This window comes from Adiantum capillus-veneris, chromosome 29, assembly GCF_014529385.1.
Source record: "Adiantum capillus-veneris isolate H3 chromosome 29, ASM1452938v2, whole genome shotgun sequence".
Lineage (NCBI taxonomy): Eukaryota > Viridiplantae > Streptophyta > Polypodiopsida > Polypodiales > Pteridaceae > Adiantum > Adiantum capillus-veneris.
This window is the reverse complement of record NC_140959.1, coordinates 3,004,174-3,018,829: the sequence shown is the minus strand read 5'-3', so window position 1 is coordinate 3,018,829 and position 14,656 is coordinate 3,004,174. Positions and strand designations below refer to the sequence as shown.

Below are 14,656 nucleotides of genomic sequence, written 5' to 3'. Positions count from 1 at the left end.
GACTTCGCATTTTGCAATGTAAGCATATATACACCATTAGACACAAACTTCTTCTTTAGAAGTTAGAACTTTGATAAGGTCATACTTGGCCACTAAAATTATAAATCTTGAATTTACTTTCTTTTTTAGTTTTAAATCAAGGCCAAGCATTCAAGGATGTAACCCATTTTTTGATCATATTTATGACCATAGGTGTAGCCATGTATGTGATCACCGGTACTCAATTTAGACAAAAGTCAAGCATCCAAGAATAGCTTAAAACCCACATCCATTTCATTTACCGATCATATCTATGACCATAGGTGTAGTGTGTATGCGATCTCTAAAATGGATATCTAACATGTGAGACTATCTCTAAATTCTGAAACACTTATTAGAATAGCCCCTTCAGAAACAAGTGACCATCTAAATTTTACTACCAATATGCAATTGATATGAAACCTACAAGATCCCTTGAAAGAGCCATGTAGCCAAAGCCACATCATCTACTTCATCAACTCTTAAACTGTAAGAGAAGAAGCTTCTTGAGACTACATTGAACACCTTGTATGCAAATAATACTAGATATGTATGAATGTGCATGTGTGAATCTTGCTGAACAAACCAAGTGGCTACCAATCCCTCGAGAACCATGCCGATTTCATTCGTCTTCTGAGAATTATCCCAACCATGCTACAGTCAGGATAATACATCCTCACTTTGCAAGCCCGAGAAGGCTTTTGGTCCAACACGAGTATCCTTCTTAACGATCGTATGAGCCATGATTTGTTGATGTTGCAATTGTTGGTTCACGAGGATGGACAAAAGGCCTTGATTACTTTGTTGCCATTGCTGAATGAGATGGTGAAGCATCTGGTCTGTAGAGGAAGAAGTCGCATGTTGGGTCTCCATAAGATCTTCTGGGAGAAAATCAGTTGCCATGAGAATAGTGAAAGAGGGTTGAGAACGCAGAGCAGAAGGAGAAGTAATAAAAGAAGCACTCAATCAAAAGAACATCCCTGAAGCGCATGAATGGAAGAAGAAGGTAATTAAAGAGCAGTAGAGGCCTGATGTGTTGAATTCGAAGGGGCTGGAAAATCAGAGATTGAGGCGACTGTAGGGCTGAAAAAAATTTGTTTTGTTGCCCGTCATCTCCACCAATTTGATGTCGAATTCCCAAAAACTGAATGCAAACACTTAAGCGCTGTGACTCTTAAGAGAGAGAGAGAGAGAGAGAGAGAGAGAGAGAGAGAGAGAGAGAGAGAGAGAGAGAGATTAAAAGACACGCTTTCTATTCCAAAATCGACTGCCTACAACAGACCCATGAGGGATTTAAATACAATTCCGACGGCGGCGATAGGAGATCACTCCAGGTGTGATGAAATCGAGATGCCAAAGGATATGGGTCTGAGTGGTGGCCTCTCATGTCTACTTCATGTCTGCTTGTATCTCCTCGTGTTCACATGAAAAGCAGTGACTGCTCCAATCTCGGGCATGGAACCGGACATTACTACTGCATCTCTTAAGGCCGGACATGATAGTAGCAAGGTGCCAAAATTTCAGCCCTTTTCTAGCAGGTTAAAAGTGGGCTAGAAGGGCTCTGCAACCTTAAAAAATGAACACGTCGAAGGAGTCTCACCTCTCTTTGATAACTCTGAGAGCCCCTCTCTCTCCCTCTCTCTCTCTCTCTCCAACTTATAAATTCACATTTAATGTGTCTCCTAGACCTTCCCTCAACCACACACACGTACCCTGAACTATTCTTAGATTTCTAATTTGTTGGCACTGCCTGCTTGCAGAAAGATATAGGCATGGTGCCTATGAAATGTTGTACACATTTCAACGTTTCTTTGGAGCCATGCTTGTTGCAGTAAAAACAGCGGGCACTTAAAAAGCCGACAGCAGCAAACTCTCCCCGGTCGCTCTCGGTCTCAGGCAATTCTCTGTAAGCTATTCTCTCTCTCTCTCTCTCTCTCTCTCTCTCTCTCTCTCTCTCTCTGATCAGGCAGTGCCGCAACATAATGTATCGGGATATTTTTCACCATTTAGTGTGGAAAAGGCCAGGTCTCGATGCCTTCCTCCTCACCATGGCCCTTCTCCGATCCACGCCCAGTTTGTTATGGAACGAATTGATCCACAGAGAGAATTCATCGTCCGTGTCATGGACAGGCGATTCACCGAAAGTCAATTACTCCAGCTCTGAGACCGCGCAATCGAAGGATTTGGCAAAGGTGCAACAAAATCTAAAACGGATTGTTTGGGTCGATGATACCCCAGCCACGTATCCAGTGCACCAGCAGGTCCAAGGCGTTTCAGTGGCCCGGTTCATGGTGCACATGCATGAGGGCCAATTGGTAATGGATGAGGGAGATAACGTGCTTCCTCAGCTCACACCTTTTCTTGTTGCACTGGCAAAGTTATGTGGACTTTAGGGAAGCCATTGCTGCATATAAGGCGGGAAAGTGTGAGGTGATTGACGAACAGATTTCCATTGATGGTCAGATTGTGGATACACATGCTTACGAAGAGGAGAAGGATGATGGTGATGATGAAGAGGACCTGGCAGACCCGGGGAAGAAGGAAAGATTGAGAGAACTGGAAGAAGAAGAAAGAGAGAGATGCGCTCAGAAAAAAGCAGAAGAAGATCGGAAGCAAGCAGAAATAGACGCTTCACTTTGGAAAAGCTGATTGACCGCTATGAATCTGAGAATCTGATTTCCACACCTGAAAAGAAGCATACCATTGACTACATATAAGCAAGAAGTTTAGGTGTGATGAGGCATATAAGATATTGCCTTGCTTCATATTGCCGAAGCAGCTGGAAAAAGGTTGGTTGTAAGCTCCCCCGTAAGTCCCTCCTTTCCCATGTACATCATTAGTTCTGTAGACAAGGCTCAACATACCTAGCTAGGTGCAATGGGGAGCAGGCCCCTCTGGCATCCCTCTGCCCCCACCCCACCTAGCTAGGTATGCTATGCCTTGCCTGCAAAAGCTTAATGTGTGTATATATACATGTAGGTATGTGTCTATGTACGTGCATATGTCTACATTTGTGTGTATCTTTGTCTTTATGTGTGTATGTGTGCATATATGTACGTGTCTATGTATGTGCATATGTCTACATTTGTGTGTGTGCAAGCACACGTGTACATGCCTTAGCGGATGGGAGTGTATGTGAGCACGAGTATGCCTGTGAGTGGGGGTGTGTGCACTTGTGTGTACGTGTGTGTGTGAATGCATGCATGGATGTATGCTGCATTTGTATGCACATGAATGAATGCATGCATACATCTATGAATGCATGTATATGTATGATATGAATAACGGGAATCATAGTGGGAAAATGTCTAAAACTTTTTGTGAACATGCTTAATGTTATAGGTGATTATAACCGGCCTATACAACGTAGAGGGCGGTACTATCAATTACTTGTTAACTTTACACAGAGCACTGAGAAGGGAAGAGAACACAGTTGTGTCCAGCAACTAGAATGTCACTGCGCACAGGAGACCGACACCCTGTAGGCCCCAAAGACTGGCACCCCTTTCGGTATTTCTTTATTCAAATTAAGGTAGACGATCCGACCACTTAGCACAAGCTTTCACAAAGCTGTCCAAACCTGGCGAGGGCTGAAAACGCAGGTTTTCGACCGGATTTCGACAGCATAACGGCGCAAAAACCCCTGTAGGTCAAAAACACCTGTCTAGGATGGATTCCCTCGATATCTGGAAGCTTTCTGGTGAGCTGTCACAGAAATTCAGCGGGCTGTAATTCTCTGTTTTTCACTGCCGGGAGCCCAAAAGCCTGTACACGCATCCCAAGGCTCTCATGAGGCTCCCCCGATGTTCCCTTGCAGTTTAGGTGCGAAACCCTAAACCTGCAGAAAAACACAGCAGGCTGTAATTCCCTGTTTCGGATCGTTTTTAGCGGAGCGAACACGTCTACGCGTGTCCCAAGGGCTCCCGCACGCAATGGGACAGTTCCCCTGTGAATTGGACGAGTTTTCACGCGAGAAAACTCTCCAAACTCGCAATCTTTCGTGATGGAACTGTGCGTACCTGTGGGGGATTAGCAATTAGCTAATCCGGTTCCTGTTCAGAAGGCTCTTGCCTTGGCAAACACGCATAAACCCCCAGAACTGTACATAGGTCAAATGAGAAGCCCACTAGTGGGGCATAACATACTGTACGCAGGGGAGAAAGAGAGCAGTATGTAGCGTGCGGGGCATCACTCCCGTCACCATACTGTGCATAGAGGGCAAGGTAAGCATTCCATAGCTTCTGTACCTGCTACAATCCACCTGAGGCTGAAAATGGCGCCCCCTTTGTTGATATGCAGCTCGTTTTTGCCTCCCAGAGTGGCAGAATCGCTCACAGGCTGACACGTCGCCCAGTTTCCGAGTTTGGGCTTTCTCTGCTAAAAATATCTCAACTGGTGCGTCAGTTGACTTGGTAGCAGAGCAATAAAATGTTCCCCTTGTCATTCCAGAGCTAATGACGCGAACACATTTTCCGGTCAAAAATAGCAGTTCCCTAAATTTTAGGAGATGCTTCCATGGCGTCCCTATCGGTCTCCTGACCATCATTGAAGACTACCATTTGACCAACATCTACAATGTGGGTTAATTTACTGGCCCCTTTCAACTTATAAAGTTGCAGTGACTTGACTAGTGGCCCAAATTCCAGTTTGGCGCACACGAGCTTCCATACTCATCAGAATTCAGTGCTAGGCGCACACGAGCTTCCATACTCATCAGAATTCAGTGCTAACTGGCCCGGGCAGTCCCTGTCTGACCGACCTAAATCCCTGATGTGAGAAACCCATTTGGCTGCAGCCATTTCACACTGGCCATGCAATGTCCACTTGCACCTTTTCAAGGGTTTTGGGACAAACAAGTAAAAATAAAATAAATATATCTAATACTTATTTACGGAAGGCAACAGGAAAAATACACCTCCTGGTGACACACCCTACCCTTGAAATATTGCAAGCGACCTCGCTTGCATGCCAATAATACATGCAGATATCTCCTGATATCACATATATTCTATGATGGGAATCCAAGATATACATGCTTCCGGAAATGTAGCGTTGGACGATTAAACAATCCCACCAACCTGGCTACGACACATATATCAAGCATAGAAGTCTTCTAGTGTACTCTTGAGCACAAACTTCTCTAGCTAAATTCTGTATGGAAAGAGTAGATACAATTGCTTAACTACTCTCTTGAGCATCATGAACCATGCCCTTGCCTTGCTCCAAAAAGGTTACATCAAGTCACTGTGGGTTCCATTTGAAAGGCTTCAAGATACAATTGCAATAGCTGAGGTGAATCAAGCAATTCAGACTCTTCCATCCATTTGGCATCTAATGATGGATAGTTCTTGAACTTCACCAAATAGCGTCTTGCAACTTTTCCTCTAACCTTTCTTTCTTTATGTGCCAATATCTGTTCAGGAACAAGGATTTCATCCAATTCTTCCACTTCGGGTTGTTCCTCATCAAGCATATTCTCTGGCACATCACCAACAAAGGGCCTTAGAAGGCTGACATGAAAAGCATTATGTATTTTCCAGCCTTCTGGTAGCTTTAACCTGTAAGCTACATCGCTGATCTTTTCTGAAATCTGAAAAGGACCATAATATCGCATACTGAGCTTAGGAAACAAGCGTTCCTTGCCTTTCCTTTTCCTTAACCTGGTCTTTTCAAAGCGCAAAAGTACCCAATCACCAAGTGAAAATACAAGTTCACGACGGTGACGATCAGCAGCTTTCTTTTGCTTAGCCTGAGTCTTCTCAAGAGCAATCTTTATCTTCCTGTATGTTTCATCCATATCTTGCACATACTTGTCTGCCTCAAATATCTTGTCCTTAGTCTGCAAAATGGGTGGGACTTTCTTTCCTCCTTCCACTATCTCAAATGGTGCCTTACCTGTTGATGTATGCACAGTGTTATTGTAAGCATATTCAACCAATGGGAGATGGTGTTCCCAAGTTGCCTTGTGCTCTGACACATAACATTTGAGCAGGTCCAAGACAGTAGAATTTGCCTCTTCTGACTGTCCATCAGTTTGCGGATGAAACGAAGAAGAGAACTTGAGCGTAGTGCCCATGTTCTCAAACAATGCCTTCCAGAAAAGACTCATCATACGTGGATCCCTGTCACTGACAATTGACTTAGGCATCCCATGATATTTAAAGATATTGCTCATGAATATCTTGACCATGTGTTCTGGCTTTATCTTCTTCCTAACAGAAATGAAATGGGCCTGCTTACTGAACCTACAAATGATAGTCCAAATCCCATCATTTCCTGTTTGCGTCCTTGGAAGATCAAAGATAAAGTCCATTGCTATACTTTCCCATGGCCTATCAGGGATCGGCAATGGCTGCAACAATCCCGGTTGCTTTTGTCTGTCAAATTTGACTTTTTGGCATACTAAGCACGATCTTACAAATGTGTCAACATCTTGACGCAAAGCTGGCCAATAGAAGAATGCCTCAACCCCTTTCACTGTCGCATCAATTCCACGATGCCCAGCATAAGGTGGAGCATGACTTTCCATCAAAATCTTTGGCCATAACTGTTTAGTAACGCATAACTTTCCATGCATCATGAGAAAGTCATTCTTAAGCATATAGTGCTCATGATGTTGCCCATCAACAAGCTGGTCATAGATCCTTGCAAAATTTGAATCTTCAGCATATTGTGTCTTCATTTCGTCTAGTTCACAATGGTACGGAATTGACACTGCTGAAATTTGGGGCTTTCGTGACAACGCATCAGCCACCACGTTCTTTTTCCCTTGCACATGCACAATCTGAAAATGGAACATTGACAAGATGTTTGCCCATCGCATGTGCTTCTCAGACAACTTCGTCTGTGTAAGAAAATATCGCAAGGTTTGATGATCCGTTTGGACAACAAAATCAGCCCCTAGCAAATAGTGTTTCCAACTAGTGAGAGCATGAATTACTGCCAGCAATTCTTTCTCATAGACTTGCAAGTTTCTTTCAATCTTCAAAAGAATTCTACTCTCATATGCGACTACTCGGCCATTCTGCATTAGAACTGCACCAAGACTATGGCCACACGCATCACATTGAACCACAAAAGGTTTGGAAAGATCTGGCAAAATGATTACCGGATCTGAAGTCAGCTTCTGTTTCAAGTGTTTGAACGCTAAAATTTCCTTGGCTGTCCACTTGAAAGTAACTCCTTTTCCTTGCAGTGCATGGAGTGGAGAAGCAATCTTAGCAAAATTTCGGATGAACCTCCTGTAGTAGGAACATAAGCCTAGAAAGCTTCGAATGTCATGTACGGACTTCAAGTCTGGCCATGACCAAATTGCTTCCACTTTAGCGGGATCCATGCGTACCCCATCCTTTGAAACAATGTGCCCAAGGAAGTGAATTTCTTGCAAAAAGAATTCACTCTTCTTCGCATTAATGAGTAGCCTGTTCTTACGTAACTCATTGAAAACTGCAGTCAAGTGATCCCTATGCTCCTCTTCAGACTTGGAATAGACAATCATGTCATCAAAGAAGGTACCCACGAAGTTTCTATGTGGTCTAAAAATTATGTCCATCATTCTATTAAACGTGGCAGGAGCATTTGTGAGACCAAATGGCATGACAAGAAACTCATAGAGACCAAATGTTGTCCTGAACGCAGTCTTATGGGCATCTTCTGGCCTAATGCGTATCTGATGATACCCGCTCTTTAGGTCTATTCTTGTAAACAATGACGCTCCCTCAAGCCGATCAAGAATGTCATCTATCCTCGGTATGGGGAACCTGTTCTTGATGGTATTTTTATTCAAGGCGCGATAGTCAATGCACATGCGCCATGAACCATCCTTCTTCTGCACTAAGAGTACAGGCGAACAAAAAGGGGATGAACTGGGCTGAATCAGCCCCTTCTCTAAAAGCTCGTTGACCTGACCCATAATCTCTTTCTGCTGGGCTGCACTAACCCTGTATGGTGGTCTATTCGGTGGACTAGAACCTGGCACAAGATCTACAGTATGATCCTCAGGTCTCTCAGGAGGTAACTCCCCTGGCAAAGAGTCCGAAAAACAGTCACTGAAACCACTCAAAAAAGTTGACCTGTCTTTATCTAAGGTAGACAAATTAGATACAACTTGAGGTACTTCTTTTGCAAAGATCAAGTACGCAGAAAGATGATTCTTTATTACAGCTGAAATAGCAAAAGCAGAAACAACTGGAACAGACTCGCCTTTAAGCTTTACATCAAGGACATGAGTCTTTCCTCTATGTACAAGGATAATCTTTTTGTTGTAAGTATCCACCATAGCATGCAACCTGTAACACCATGGGATACCCAATAACACATCACAGCCCTCAAGCGTCATAATATGAAATTCTTCCGCATCCACATAGCTCTGAATGTGCAGACGAAGCTTTCCCAAAATGGGAGTAACGGGCTCTGAATGACCTGGGCATGCCAAACCTGCTTCCCCTGTCATACCCATCTCCTCTGCACGAATGCCCAACTTTGATGCCAATTCCGGTGATATGAAATTTGCACGGGCTCCTGGATCAAAGAAAACCAGCACTGTCTGGTCTCTAACTTTGCCCCAAGCTCTGCACAGCTCCGTGGCATCTGTGTTTGGCTGGTCTCCAACCAAATCTGGAACAAGTCCTGCACTTGGCTTTGGCTTCTTCCCTTTATGGTCTGACTTGTCATCCTTATCCTGTGACTTCTTCTGTGGGCATTCATTTGCAAAATGTCCTTCCTGTTCACAAATGTAGCATTTCTTGGCCTCCCTAAGAGCTTTCCGTTCTTCAAAAGTTTTGCCAGAAAAATGCCTTTTTTGTCCTTGTCCTCGTCCCGAAGAAGACTTAAACTGCTTCTTGGACGTATCACCTTCTTCAGTGGGGGGCTTCTTTGTGGGAGGCTCAGAAGGCTTTGCTGCAACATTGCCCTTGGCTGAAAACTGTTTGCCCTGGGACCCTTTCTTGTGGCTATTAAATCCATCGGAATTTCCCTTCGACAGATTGCTGGCCACTCTTGCATTCTCTATCAACCGAAACATATTCATGACAGTAGTCTTTGTGTAGTAGTCCCTAATTTTCTTGGGCAATCCGCAATAGTACTTCTCAATCTGTTTTGACAATGGCACAAACCTGTAAGAGGTGACTGGCAACAGTGCGGCCCAAAACTGTTTATTGTACTCTTCCAAATTCGTACACTGTTTAGCATTCAACTCGTGCCATTCTGTCATCACATCCACTTCAAAAGTGTTTGTCAACCATGTAGGCGCAAAAAGTTGTTTGAATTGGACCCACGTTGTTGGGGCTTGACCCTGGTTCAACAATGCGGTCCACCATTGGAGCGCATTCCCTTTCAAGAAAGTGGCAGCCTTGCGTATCTTTGAAGATTCCGTGAAGTTGCCTCCAGCATAAGCTGCATCGAACTGCTGTATAAAGGTCAAAGCCTTTAATTGGTCCTTAGTTCCTCTGAAAGTTTCAAACTTCACTCCCTGCCCACCTTCCTTGTAATCCTTAGGCTGACTCAAAGGAGCCACATTATCATAAACAGGTGCCTGTAACAGTGGTGCTCCATGAGTGTTCATTCCAGCACTCGCATCAACAGTTTTCCCTGTCATATCTGCATTTTGTACGTATGGCTGCGAAAAACAAGCCATACCAAATTGTGTTCCAGGCACTCGAAACTGGCCATAGGCACCCTGAAAACCTGGTTGGACACCCATGTTCGCGTACATAGGGTTACCCATGCCTGTTTGCATTGTCCCGAACACATTCCCTGGCATATAACCTGTGGAAGGTCTAGCCATAGCTTGAAACACTGAACCACCTCCAAAATAACCAGGATAAGTATTAGGTAATGGAAGGGTCTGACGCATAGCGTGTTCATTGCTCCCTTGACCATTCACAAACGGTTCTTGTCCAGCTAAAGCAAGTTGCTTTGGATCATTGGACACCGCTAGTTGCTCAACCACATGGGCTTTCCCTCAAGCATCATGCGTCCTCTGCGCATTGGAAATCTCCTTTTCCTGCAACGGCTCAGTCATGCCCTGTGTAGGAGGCTGAAAACCCTGTGTCGGAGCCTGTAAGAATTCCTGCATCCTTGGGTTGTTAGCCAACTGCTGAAACATGTCCATGCAACAACGCAGTTGAGTTCTAAACAACCTGTCCTCTTCTTGAAGAGTTGAAGGAATTTTCTCTGTGCCATGTGAGGAAGATCCCTCTTCAGGTACTTGGTCTCTCTTCTCTGCCATATCGACAAGCTCTGTGTTGCTTTCACCCACAACAATCCACGCTGCACTTTTTGAAGAAAAAGTGACTATCCCGTCGATGGAACCATATAACCGGCCTATACAACGTAGAGGGCGGTACTATCAATTACTTGTTAACTTTACACAGAGCACTGAGAAGGGAAGAGAACACAGTTGTGTCCAGCGACTAGAATGTCACTGCGCACAGGAGACCGACACCCTGTAGGCCCCAAAGACTGGCACCCCTTTCGGTATTTCTTTATTCAAATTAAGGTAGACGATCCGACCACTTAGCACAAGCTTTCACAAAGCTGTCCAAACCTGGCGAGGGCTGAAAACGCAGGTTTTCGACCGGATTTCGACAGCATAACGGCGCAAAAACCCCTGTAGGTAAAAAACACCTGTCTAGGATGGATTCCCTCGATATCTGGAAGCTTTCTGGTGAGCTGTCACAGAAATTCAGCGGGCTGTAATTCTCTGTTTTTCACTGTCGGGAGCCCAAAAGCCTGTACACGCATCCCAAGGCTCTCATGAGGCTCCCCCGATGTTCCCTTGCAGTTTAGGTGCGAAACCCTAAACCTGCAGAAAAACACAGCAGGCTGTAATTCCCTGTTTCGGATCGTTTTTAGCGGAGCGAACACGCCTACGCGTGTCCCAAGGGCTCCCGCACGCAATGGGACAGTTCCCCTGTGAATTGGACGAGTTTTCACGCGAGAAAACTCTCCAAACTCGCAATCTTTCGTGATGGAACTGTGCGTACCTGTGGGGGATTAGCAATTAGCTAATCCGGTTCCTGTTCAGAAGGCTCTTGCCTTGGCAAACGTGCATAAACCCCCAGAACTGTACATAGGTCAAATGAGAAGCCCACTAGTGGGGCATAACATACTGTACGCATGGGAGAAAGAGAGCAGTATGTAGCGTGCGGGGCATCACTCCCGTCACCATACTGTGCATAGAGGGCAAGGTAAGCATTCCATAGCTTCTATACCTGCTACAATCCACCTGAGGCTGAAAATGGCGCCCCCTTTGTTGATATGCAGCTCGTTTTTGCCTCCCAGAGTGGCAGAATCGCTCACAGGCTGACACGTCGCCCAGTTTCCGAGTTTGGGCTTTCCCTGCTAAAAATATCTCAATTGGTGCATCAATTGACTTGGCAGCAGAGCAATAAAATGTTCCCCTTGTCATTCTAGAGCTAATGACGCGAACACATTTTCCGGTCAAAAATAGCAGTTCCCTAAATTTTAGGAGATGCTTCCATGGCGTCCCTATGGTCTCCTGACCATCATTGAAGACTACCATTTGACCAACATCTACAATGTGGGTTAATTTACTGGCCCCTTTCAACTTATAAAGTTGCAGTGACTTGACTAGTGGCCCAAATTCCAGTTTGGCGCACACGAGCTTCCATACTCATCAGAATTCAGTGCTAACTAGCCTGGGCAGTCCCTGTCTGACCGACCCAAATCCCCGATGTGAGAAACCCATTTGGCTGTAGCCATTTCACACTGGCCATGCAATGTCCACTTGCACCTTTTCAAGGGTTTTGGGACAAACAAGTAAAAATAAAATAAATATATCTAATACTTATTTACGGAAGGCAACAGGAAAAATACACCTCCTGGTGACAGTGATCGTCATTACTCTGCCCTCTTTGGACTATTTAATGGATTGAGAGGCCCTCCCTTCGACTATGACACGAGAAAGTGGCTTTTGGATGTTCTTGCCAAGGTTACGGTTGATTTTTTCTACTATGGAAAACCTATTAAGGTCAAAGGTGCTAGAAATGCCATCTTGACTATTGTATAGAGACACAAATTCCAATGTTTGGTGATCATGCTGACACACTAGTCTTTTTTGAACCTATTCCCATGAATGCAACTCTCAAGTTCCTTCGAGACAGCAAGCTGCTGGATGTGGATGCCCTTGAGTCCTTTCAAAAGGGGGGCGAGTTTGCCATGGAGGGCTGGTGGCAACACTTTGTACCCTTTGAATTTGACAAGTTTTGGGTGCGCCACAGGGGGAGGTTGGAAGACATGATCGACACCTCGTTGTTGACAGATTATCCAAAGCTGAGGAGACTTTATGGTTTCACTAGTGAGATTGTCTCAGGAAAGGAACAAATCTGCAATCTCATCCACGAATGACTTCTTTACATCAGAAGAATGCAAGTTCTTGGTGTGTACAGATGATGGTACCGTGCTGTTTAGGTTGAAGTTTGAGGATGGTACGGTAGCCAAGTGTGCCATTTGTGTGGAAAAGCTGGCATCTCCCAACACCACAAAGCTAGAGCAGCTCTGCAAACGTGATAATGATGATGATATGTTCTTGTGATTTGAGATTTGTGAAGGTGACACCTATTGTAGTTATTGGCAGCAGCCCTTACTTGTTAAGATTAGGTTGTCTACCAGTGAAGTTTTCAGCAGCAAGCATATGGGAATGCTGAACACCAAAGTCGAATCAAGCATGTGGCTAGGAAAGTATGCCTTGAGTTTATAGAGTTCTCAAATTTTGGCACGACTGATGCATGAAGTACAATGTTGACACATGGAGTACTATGTTGATACATAAAGTTCTCAAATTTTTGGTATACATGGAGGAACTACCTTACATATAAGGAAAGGCTTTTGGATCAATTTTCTTTGAGAAAGATCAATTCAGTTTTGAAACACTCGTTGCTTGTAGCAGTAATCATAGGCTGTACAGTTTGAGGAGCCTTTGTGTGAATCTTTCATGACTAGGAACTTGTCTATGTTCTAGAAAAGAACTTGTCTAGCTGACAATATACATGCTTAAAGGGTTGTTTGAATGAAAAGAAAACACACAGAAAAAGGACTGCTTCAAAAGATCTCTCATTTTTTATTTATCTAATGACTGAATATCTAGATGGTTTATGCTTCTTCCCTTAGTGCTAGGCTTCATTATGGCTGAGTTTGCCCTGCATCTCCCGACGTTTGACAGAAACTCAGTACGAAGGCCTTTGTGTGAATATATGCTCTTGTGTGTGTGTGTGTGTGGGATAGCATATCTTGATACAGAGTTCTACACCCACTATTGGGCACTGATGACATTAGTGGGGATGTCGTAGTATCTAGTATATGCTACGCATAATGAACTTGATAGTTATATAGTGTTGTGGTTGACTACCATGAGTATATAACATGCATATTCCTAAAAGGTGAGTTTGGGCATGTTCTTGGATTCATCTAGGTATATATATCCTTATTAAATCTTTATTGACCTGTGCCTGTTGCCACTCTGTTTTTTGGAGTATGATTATCTCCCCTTTGGTTAGATATACAACTCCATGACATGATATATGGCTCGTACTTGGTGGTTTTGCAATATATGGTGACTGGTTTTGACTCCATATGGCTCACACTTTCTCTTGTTTCTTCCACATGTAAATGCATACGGCTCACTTCTTAACTGAAGGGTTTGAGTTGAAGGCAAGTTGTTTCTGCTCTGTTGTATAGACAGGTGATGTTTTGAAAACTAGCAGATCACTAATGTGTTTTAACTCGTGCTATATGCAGGCAGTAATTCTAAAGTATATGTATGTTGTTATACAACTCAGTCTGAGTTTGGCTACAAATAGCCCTGTTGAGATGCAGGCAGATAACTTGTGATAGCTAGGCTTATCTCTTCATGCAATTCACTATTATTCTTTCTTGAAAATTATCAAATACTGTGTTTCTTTTGGTTCAAGGCTCTTTGCTCTTTCTCTTTGGTTGTTGCAAGGAAATTTGCTACCTGACTAACTGTGGCCTATGTATTAACTTGCTCTAATATATGAGCAAGACAAGTAACCTTGACTGTCATTGATGTTTTTGGGTTGCCTCATTAGCTTCATGAATAATGTCTTGAAGCTTGTTGTATATCTGCTGGCTGCTACTATGCTTTCTGTCTTCTTGGCACCTAACTGTGGGTTAAAATCTAACTACAAGATTCCTGAATGACTGGGCACATCTGACTTGCTACCTTATGTGTCTTTGGGTAGGGCACATCTAGCATGACCTGTTTCTTTATCTCTAATTTCTATAGGGTATTTCTTGCTTGCCATGCTTTGAATTTTGCAGACATGTATTCCTTGCTTCACTATGACTGTAGCAGGACATTTCAGGATGCTAGCTTGATTTACATTCTGTGTGGGACGACGTCTTTGTTGTTGTTGCCGTGCGTCAACATGCGTATAGCTATTGTATTCCCTATGCGGCGTGGCTATGGCTACAACCCTTTTAAAGGTCAAAATCTCCAAGTTCTAGAGAGAGAGTCCCCTTGCCAAGAGAGAGAAAACACCACTAGACGTGACCTGCTCTAATACCAAGTAATATAAAACAAAGAGTTTCAACCAAGAGCTTGTTCTCACGGGAAAAATTCCCTGTCATGCTCATGCTCATCCGCTGAGCACTGGAC

The 14,656-nt window shown here is 43.9% G+C and overlaps 1 long non-coding RNA gene across 1 annotated transcript; it reads left to right on the top strand.

Annotated features, from left to right (window-relative positions):
- Positions 1-1,719: 1,719 nt before the first annotated feature.
- On the top strand, positions 1,720-12,954 carry LOC147418656 (uncharacterized). Its single transcript, XR_015187084.1, has 2 exons — positions 1,720-1,924; positions 12,130-12,954. It is a non-coding gene; the product is annotated as an uncharacterized LOC147418656 (long non-coding RNA).
- The last annotated feature ends 1,702 nt before the right edge of the window (positions 12,955-14,656 follow it).